Consider the following 10,360-nt stretch of genomic DNA (forward strand, 5'->3'; position numbering starts at 1 on the left):
GCCTCCATGTCTGGTTCAGCTGTCGCCTCCGCATCTGGTTCAGCTGTCGCCTCCGTTTCTGGTTCAGCTGCAGCCTCCGCAAATGGTTCAGCTGCAGCCTCTGCATCTGGTTCAGCTGCAGCCTCCGCATCTGGTTCAGCTGCACCCTCCGCATCTGGTTCAGCTGCAGCCTCAGTATCTGATTCAGCTGCTGCTTCCACTTCTGCTGCAGCTGCAGCCTCCGTATTTGGTTCTGCTGCAGCCTCGGCCTCTGGTTCCGTTGCACCCTCCGCCTCTGGTTCCGCTGCACCCTCCACCTCTGGTTCCGCTGCACCCTCCGCCTCTGGTTCTGCTGCAGCCTCGGCCTCTGGTTCTGCTGCAGCCTCGGCCTCTGGTTCTGCTGCAGCCTCGGCCTCTGGTTCTGCTGGAGCCTCCGCCTCTGGTTCTGCTGGAGCCTCCGCCTCTGGTTCTGCTGGAGCCTCAGCCTCTGGTTCTGCTGCAGCCTCGGCCTCTGTTTCTGCTGGAGCCTGCACATCTAGTTCAGCTGTCTCCTCTTCTGCTGGTTCAGTTGTAGGCTTTACTGCAGACTCTTCAGTTTCCTTTTCCGTTGGACTGAGATCGTCATTCTTTTTGATTGAACAAAAAGTGGAACAGTTTATTGTTAATAAATACATAATGATGCAAGAAACTGACAATATATCGACTTGATTTGTTTGAATTTCCGTTATGTACTGAACATGCCAAGCTTATTGATAGTACTTGATACATTCTGCTCATGGTAAGGGCCATCACACTGTTGACGGAATGGTAGTTCGTTCAAAAAGCAAATATTATGAAATTACAAAATCAAGATACAGGAAATCTAAAATAAAAACAGAAAATGTTCAGCAGGTCAGGCAATATCTGTGGAGAGAAACAGAATTAACTTTTCAGGTCTGTTCACTCTATTTCTCTCTCCACAGATGCTGCCTGACGTGCTGAGTATTTCCAGTATTTTCTGCTGTGAGATTTAGTTAAAGGTATTGCTTTAGCCCTTGCAGTGACTTAAACATTTACAATTCAGCTTTTACTGCAGTATAATGACAGTTCATTTGGGATGAGGCTACATTAAATGGAAAGGAGCAGCATCCAATATAAAACTCAGGCCGATGATGGGATAATGTATAATGCACATGTGGAAATAAGTGCACTTTTAACATAAGTACATAAGCGAAGATGCTGTCAGTGATAATCTGCCTTCAAATTCCCCCTTTCACCTCAGGCTTCTTGTGGATCTTCTGTCAATGGGTACATGACCATGTCTCTTTAGATGGTGAAGTTATGCAAGAAGCCACAGACTGCATTCATTGAAGATTTTTTTGCAGGGATATATTGCAACAATCACCTGTTCTGTCATGGCATCAGAATGCTTTTTTTCAATATCTCAGCAACCTGGTACAAAACAATCTCGATGGAGGTCTGTTCCTCATTATACACTGGAGACTATTGGAGAAGATTCAAAGCTGTGGAATTAGAGGGGGCTTTAAAAATTGATTAAAAACTAGCTAGAAGTTATAAACAAAGCAGGAGTTATGGGCAGTTGAAAGTGGATAGTGGTGTGCCACATGGTTTGTTCTAGGACCACTGTGTACTTCAATGGTTTAGACAGGAGATTGGTGTTCAAATTCACAGAGGACACTAAAATAGGAGGCATTGTAAATAATTCTGAAGACCAAAGAAACTACAAGGTGATATTGATGAAATGTTGGAATGGGCAAACGAGTGAGGGGCAGATGAAGTTCAATGTCAAGGCATGTGCACTTTGGTGGGTACTCATGAGTGGTTGGGTAAAGCAAGGTGCAACCTGACTGCCTAACATTTATTAGGTCTGCCTGTTTAGATATCAGTGATGTGGACAAAAAGGATGATAGAATGAAAGGTAATCATGATGGACCACAAGACACTGAGAAGCAAGCGGTTACCCATGGCGGGATATAGTACATGTAGAAAGAATAGATAAGTTTTGATTGTGGTAGAATCTATAATCAGGGGTGATGAGGCAAATGGTGGAACTTAGATATTTCTTTTTGTAGATGTGATCAAGAGTCCCTGCTTTCCAGCTGCCAGGTTTCGGAATATGACAGAGCGAATACAAGAGGTTTGAAGAGATCAGAATAGGTTTGAGATTCTGATTTGAAGAAATTAAGTTCTAGATCATGGAGAAAAATGTCCAGGTTAGTAATCTCTGGATTATTCCCTGTGCTTTGAGCTGAGCGTAACAGGGAGAAAAAGATGAGGTTTGCAGTGAGTGGTTGAAAGGATTGTGCAAAAGGAACGGAAGGTTTCAAATTACTGGGACGACTTTTGGGGCCATTGAAGGCTGTACAGATGGGATGACCTTCAACTAAACTGGGAAGGTGTTTATGACTTTCCAAAAAGGGTGAATAAGATAGCGTGGAAAGATTTCAACTAGTTTGAGGAAGGAAGGGGTAACTTGATACAATAAGTTAAAAAAAGCTGACACCTCGCTCAGTACTGAGTGAATGCTGCACTGTTGGAGATGCCAACATTCAAAGATGTTAAACTAAGGTCCCGTCTTCTCTCTTAGATGCATATAAAACATTCCATGGAACCTTTTAAAGAAAGGTGGGTGAGTTATCCAGTGTCCTGGTCAGCATTTATCTCACTACAACACCACCAAAAACAGATTATCTGTTTTATATCATTATTTTTGGGGATTTTATTGTGTGCAAATTGCCTACCAATTTCCTGCCAATAAAATAATACTTAATTGGATGTGAAGCATTTTGAGACATTCTAATGTAATGAAAGATAGTGCATAGTTCAAGTTCTTGCTCCTAACATCTCAGCACTTATAACAATGTAGCACTTGTGAAGTATTGCACAACAGTGTCAGCTCAGTTTGCGCACTCAAGTCCCAGAGTATCACCACTTGAACTAAGTTGAAAGTTTGTTGGAGCTCATGTATTCTGCCCTAAGATAATTTCTTTCCTGATGTAATAAAACCAGAAAATGTTGGAAACACTTGACCTCTCATTAACCTGAAACATTAATTCAGTTTATCACTTCACAGATGTCACCTGACCTACCAAGTGCTTTTAGCATTTTTTTTTGTTTTGTTTTTAATTCAGATTTCCAGCATCCACAGTAGATCGCTGTTTTCTCTTCTTAGGTTTGTGTGGAAGATAAACATTGATGTATATCAGTTGGGCCGAGAGGCCTGTTTCTGTGCTGTAAGTTCTATGTTTTCCTTCAAGATGAAGATTTATTTGCATACCATTTGGAAACCTTAAAAGCATTATCATACAAAACAATCATGTTATTCTACATATAATGAAAGGTATGAAAAGTCCCTACCTTCATTGCTTTTATTTTAAGACCATAAAAGAAACTTGTCATAAACATGCATTTAGCCACAGATAATCTTACACTAGTGGACAATAGGATTAAATAAAATTGATCCAGACTATTTCCTTTAATTGGAAATAGGCTTTGTGGGTAAGGTTGCACATCTGTATTTCTAGAATGGAACATAACACATGCAGTCTTGCACATGTAAATCATACACCTTAGAGTCTTTTTAGCACAGATGTGTGTTTTATGAAAAAATAGACAGGGAATGGCAAAATGCACCAATCAGACATCATTTGAAAGGAAACAAAGGTTAAAGTTTTGGGATGGAGGGATACTTAAGCCTGAAGTTATTATTCTGTCTGATCACATATTTATGCCATCGCTAAGACTGCCCATTTCCTTCTCCATAACATCACCCAACTTCACCCATCTCAGTTCACCTGCTGCTGAAACCCTCATTCATGCCTTTGTCCAGACTCGATTATTCCAATACATTCCTTGCTAGTCTCCCACATTCTACCCTCTGTAAGCTTGAAGTCATCCAAAACTCTGCAGTACGTGTCTTAACTCGAACCAAATCTCATTCACCTATCACCCCTGAGCTTGCAGGCCTACAGTGGCTCACAATCAAGCAATGTCTTGATTTTAAAACTCTCATCCTTGTTTTCAAATCCCCTCATGGCCTTGGCCCTCCCCAGCTCTGTAATCTCCTCCATATCACAACATTCCCACATATTTGAGCTCCTCTAATTCTGGCCTCTTGAGCATCTCCGATTTTAATCACTCCACCATTTGTGCCTGAGCCTTCAGTTGCCTCAATCTTAAATTCTGGAATTCCCTTTCCACATCTCTTCACCTTGCTACCTCACTTCCCTCCTTTCAGACACTCCTTAAAACTTAGCTTTTTCTGATCTGGGCTGACATCTCCTTATGTAGCTCATATTTTGCTTTATAATGCTCCTGTGACATACCTTGGCATGTTGCATTATCTTAAAGGTGCAATATAAATATGAATCGTTGATATTTTGGTGTCATTCACCTTCAGATATTAACTGACCGTTTCCAGCATTTTCTCTATTCTTTTTGTAGTGCATTGCTGCAGCTTTTGTATTTTGACACAGTTACGCAAGGAACCAAGTCTTCAGTGTTCCATTTAATGGGACGCTATCCTCAGTACTGGAACAGGAAGAAACTTTAGCACTGGGTGGGCTGCACTCGAACTGGGATGGAATGAAGGTTCTAACGGAAATGAAATATAGGGCTGTAGGTAAGACTTTAAAAAGGATAGAAGGAGGGATCTGGTAGAAATAACAGTAGCATCAAGACAAAAGAAATAAGAGACACAAGTGAAAGGTCAGACTAATAAAATGAATAAGGGTATCAGGAATCAAGGAATAATGGATCAGGAATTAGATAAAGTTATAAAACATAACTGTAATTAAAAATAAAGTGAGAAGAACGATTAATAAAAATAATTGTTCCCATTGGTGGAAGGATCGAGAACCAGAGGGCACAGATTTAAGGTAATTGGCAAAAGAAGCGATGGCGCCATGAGGAAAAACTTTTCATGCAGCAAGTGTACTGCCTGAGAGTGTGGGGAGGCAGACTCAATCGAGGCATTCAAGAGAGAATTGGATTATTACCTGAAAAGGAAAAATTTGTAGGGCTACAAGGAGAAGGTGGGGAGCGGCGCTAGGTGAATTGCTCCTTCAGAGAGCCAGCACGGAGACGAGGGGCCGAATGGCCGCCTGTGCTGCAGCCATGCAATGTTAGATGAGCATATGAAGTAAATGAAATAGGAGGAGAACAGAATGAAATATAAGCATCTTTGAACCGAATGGCCAGTTTCTGTGCGGTATATTCGGTGTTATCAGCAATCACCCAGCAAGTATAAGCTCTGATTCCAAACTGCAAACTTGGGATCTCTGGCATGTCCACAACTAAATGGTGAAAAGTTAACAGTAAATGCCACCCCATCCCAATCCCCAAGGGGTTTACTGTTGTTTTCTCACCAACACCATATTTCAGAAATGCAGGACCTCATTTCAAGCCTTTGTCGTTGCCATTGTTGGACAATTATTTCGTTCTCCAGCCACTCAGTGCCCAGTGCAGGAAGAGCCAGGCTCATTGTAAAACACGTCGGGAACAGACGGGAGAATCCCAGGGGGGTGCGATTACCTCACTCATGGCTGCACCGATGGACTTCGACTCTCTCTTCCACAAACCCCAAGGCAAGGAAAATTAAAGTAAGTTATTTCCAAATCGGAAGCCCAACAGCTTCGCCCTCCCTCCCTCCCTCCCTCCCACTACCCGCCCTCCCTCCTACTGTATCTACTGTCGTTCACTATAGATGTGTCCAGTTACCGAGGAAACCGATTACATAACATATAGAGCCGGTCGCCGTGGTAACAGTGTTCTCACCCCCGCGGCTCAGGATTGGATGGCGTGGTCCAGGGGGAGGAGTCAATTGTAGCAGGACCACAAGTCCAGGGAAGTGACATTAGGGGTGGGAATAAAACTGAACTACATGGAATATCACTGGCACTAGGACTGCGAATAAACACCACGACTTGGAATGATACAGACTGCGTGTGCGAGTAACACTAATACTGGGAACAATACAGAATGGGTCCGCGAATGACACTAAGATTGAGAACACTACAGACTGTGTCTGCAAATAACATTAGGATTGGGAACACTACAGACTGTGTCTGCGAATAACACTAGGATTGGGAACACTACAGACTGTGTCTGCAAATAACACTAGGATTGTGAACAATACAGACTGCAAATAACACTAGGATTGGGAACACTACAGAATGTGTCTGTGAATAACACTAGGGTTGGGAACTCTACAGACTGTGTCTGTGAATAACACTAGGATTGAGAACACCACAGACTGTGTCTGCAAATAACACTAGGATTGAGAACACCACAGACTATGCGAATAACACTAGGATTGGGAACTCTACAGACTGTGTCTGTGAATAACACTAGGATTGAGAACACCACAGACTGTGTCTGCAAATAACATTAGGATTGGGAACACTACAGACTGTGTCTGCGAATAACACTAGGATTGGGAACACTACAGACTGTGTCTGTGAATAACACTAGGATTGGGAACTCTATAGACTGTGTCTGCGAATAACACTAGGATTGTGAACAATACAGACTGTCTGCAAATAACATTAGGACTGGGAACACTACAGACTGTGTCTGTGAATAACACTAGGATTGGGAACTCTATAGACTGTGTCTGCAAATAACATTAGGATTGGGAGCACTACAGACTGTGTCTGTGAATAACACTAGGATTGGGAACACTACAGACTGTGTCTGCGAATAACACTAGGATTGTGAACAATACAGACTGTCTGTGAATAACACTAGGATTGAGAACACTACAGACTGTGTCTGCGAATAACACTAGTGTTGGGAACTCTATAGACTGTGTCTGCGAATAACACTAGGATTGAGAACACCACAGACTGTGTCTGCGAATAACACTAGGATTGTGAACAATACAGACTGTCTGCAAATAACGCTAGGATTGGGAACTCTGCAGACTGTGTCTGCAAATAACACTAGGATTGGGAACTCTGTAGACTGTGTCTGCGAATAACACTAGGATTGAGAACACCACAGACTGTGTCTGCGAATAACACTAGTACTGGGAATAATGCAGACTGTGTCTGCAAATAACACTAGGATTGAGAACACCACTGACTGTGTCTGCGAATAACACTAGGATTGAGAACACCACAGACTGGGTCTGCGAATAACACTAGTACTGGGAATAATGCAGACTGTGTCTGCAAATAACACTAGGATTGAGAACACCACTGACTGTGTCTGCGAATAACACTAGGATTGGGAACACTATAGACTGGGTCTGCTGTCATGAAAGTATAATAATTTTCAGAATATTTTTCTGGTTTATTGAGAAGTAGGTTTATGGGGGTAAGTATAGTTGGGTCGGTGTGTGATTTAGTTACATTTGGAGTCAAGTAGACTACAAGTTTAAATCATCAAAAGAAGCTAGGTGCTTGACATGCCAATGAGTAAAAATGGATGCTGGCTTAGCTTGTAAGGCATTAAGGGAATTTGCATTTTTATATAAATGAAGGGAGATTTGGATTTCAAAGGATGTTTAGTCTGTTTACAACTAGCCAGATAAGCAAGGCTAAGGAATGTGTTTATTTCTCCCAAAGGTTACTGGCAATATTGGCACCATAAAAATTTTTATATTATGAGGAAGATGTAGGCTCAAAGACATACGAAACAATAGAATTTACATATTAAAAAGAGAGTAACATATAAAGAAGAATGAAAGGTTATGTGTGAAAAGGCCATGTAGGATCTATCAGGAGTGTGTGAAATAGCCTTAAATGAAGCATTTGTGCATAAGTCTGCTGTCTAACTAAATGGAAGTTGGGGAAGAGCCATTTGGAATTCCACTGTCCAGGGCATTGTGTTAACTTGCTAAGTTTGTTTTAAATCTAAAATCTATTTTTGGACCATTGCCTTAAAGGGAACATAACTGGGAATCTGGTTAATTAGGAACTTTAGAAGTTATTATACTTGTACATGACATCTTTTATTTTGGTAATAAATATTTTAATTTATTTTTTTTAAATCTCTAAAGATCTTGGCGGGCTTATTACTTCTGAATTCAGTGCACATATCTCATAATAAATACATATTGCAAAACTGTTGTGATAGCGCAACCAAGTTTCCCTCGTGGATTTGGTCTGCCTGGCACACATCATCTGCCACATCATAACATTGTGAATAACACTAGGACTGAGAACACTACAGACAGGGTCTGTGAATAACACTAGTACTGGGAGAAATACAGATTGGGTCTGCGAATAACACGAGGATTGGACAAACCACAGGCAGTGACACTGGCAGTGGGAATAATAACACAGGTAGTGGCACTGGGAGTGGGAATAAAACAAGAACTGGATTTAGCACAGTCGTCAGGGCTGGGAATTACACTAGTCAGGCACTGACACTAGAATTTCAAATATCCCAGGTAGCCAGAATAATACTGAATAGGGTTATCACAGGCACAGAAGATGTTACTGGCACCGGGAATATCACAGGCAGTGGGAATAGCATTGGGACTATTAGTGACAGTGGAAATAATATTGGGGCTGGGAATATCAAGGCAATGGGAATAACACAGTTGTTAGCTATGGAAATGTGAATATCACAGACAGTAGGAATAACATAGGCAATAGGAATTGGAAGAATATGGAATGTGAATTTCAGAAGAAGTCCAATGGCACGATGACTTTGATGGCTACTACCAGGGTGTGAAAATGTGTTACGAGGCATGGGGTGTTCAGCAACAAAAGCAGCGATGTTTTACACCATCTGGAAAGTTGCAGCACTGGATTCCGGTCATCTCCAAGTAGCTCCATCTTCGCTGGTAGACTCTGTGTTGAGGTTATGGCCTACATTGCCTTCCTGCCTCTCCCTCTCCCTCTCCCATGCCATCCTGCTGCATGGAGTTCATGCTTCCCTGGCCATGAGATTGCCCCTCATCACCATTCATTCGTAATTCCTGAGATAATTCAGCAATTCATGTCAACCTGCAGCAAGACCTGGACGACATTCAGGCTTTGGTTGATATGTGGAAAGTAACTTTGCACCACACAAGTGTCAGGCAATGACCATCCCCAAAAAGAGTATCTAACCAACTCCCCTTGACATGCAATGGTATTACCATTATTGAATCCCTCACCATCAATATCCTGGTTGTCACCATTGTTACGAGGATGTGTTTTTTTAAAAAAAAGCTTCTAATTCTCCTTTCTCTAGCTGGATTTATTAAGGCAATGGAGAATTGCTAGCCAATCAGAATGTACAACTTACATTTCACCCAAGTGTGGTGAAAAGGGAACAGACACCCAAACATCGACTGAGGAGTGTGAAATACCCAATCTCCTGTTGGATTTCACACAACGTTGAAACTCTTCAAAAGTTTCTGAGATGAGACATCAAAATGAAATCCTGTTCTACACAACAATGACAACAGCAGGCATTCCTCTGGAATATACAGCCAGCAGGACTTTTGAGAACTGTTTACCAAGCCAGACAGATCAGAAGCGAGACCAGATTGATAAACTGAAAAGCTGCAAAAAAACTGTTTCTCTTTCTCTTTCTATTTCTCTTTCTCTTTCTCTCTCTCAAGTATTGTGCCCAGATTTGCAAAGTAACCACCCTGAGAAGAGGAACATAATGTAAACCGAAATGTTTTGGGAATAAAACATGGAAATCTGCTCCACATAACTACACCCAGAAAGACAACTGAACAAAACGGCTGCAATGTGGAGCCACTGTACCAAGACCAGCCAGAGGACAGTTAACTGTATACTCCTTTGATTGTATGTTTTCTTCACAAACTGTAAGATATCTTTAAGCCTATCCTCTTATTCTACCATCTGTATCAGTGTGTGTGTGCCTAGGGAATGTGTGTGATGCATGAGTGGTGTATGCAATCTACCTACTTTTTTAAATTCTGGAAGTAAGGTTAGTAAGCTTACCTTGTTCTTTGTTTCAACTCAGAAAACTTGTCTGGCAAATTCTTTACAATTTGAAAGTGTACGTAGTAGGATCCCTGCAGTATTAGCAAAGCACATTCTCACTAAATTTACAAAAAACAAAACCCTGTTACAGTCAGAGTTGGAGTGATATAATAGGGAAGTAATTTTTACTCCCGCCTCATGTGGCTGTAACACCATTAACCAGAAACTTAACTGGACCAGCCACATAAATGCTGTGGCAACGACAGCAGGTCAGAGGCTAGCTATTCTGCAGTGAGTAATTCACCTTCTGATTCCCCAAAGCATCCTATCCACCACCTGAAAAAATCACTCCACTACCAAGGGACCGTGGCTGCAATGTGTACCATCAACAATGTGCACTGCAGCAACTTGGCAAGGCCTCTTCAATAGCACATCACAAACACATGACCTCTGCCACGTAGAAGTACAAGGGTAGCAGGCACATTTGG

This window comes from Carcharodon carcharias, chromosome 18 (assembly GCF_017639515.1).
Source record: "Carcharodon carcharias isolate sCarCar2 chromosome 18, sCarCar2.pri, whole genome shotgun sequence".
NCBI lineage: Eukaryota > Metazoa > Chordata > Chondrichthyes > Lamniformes > Lamnidae > Carcharodon > Carcharodon carcharias.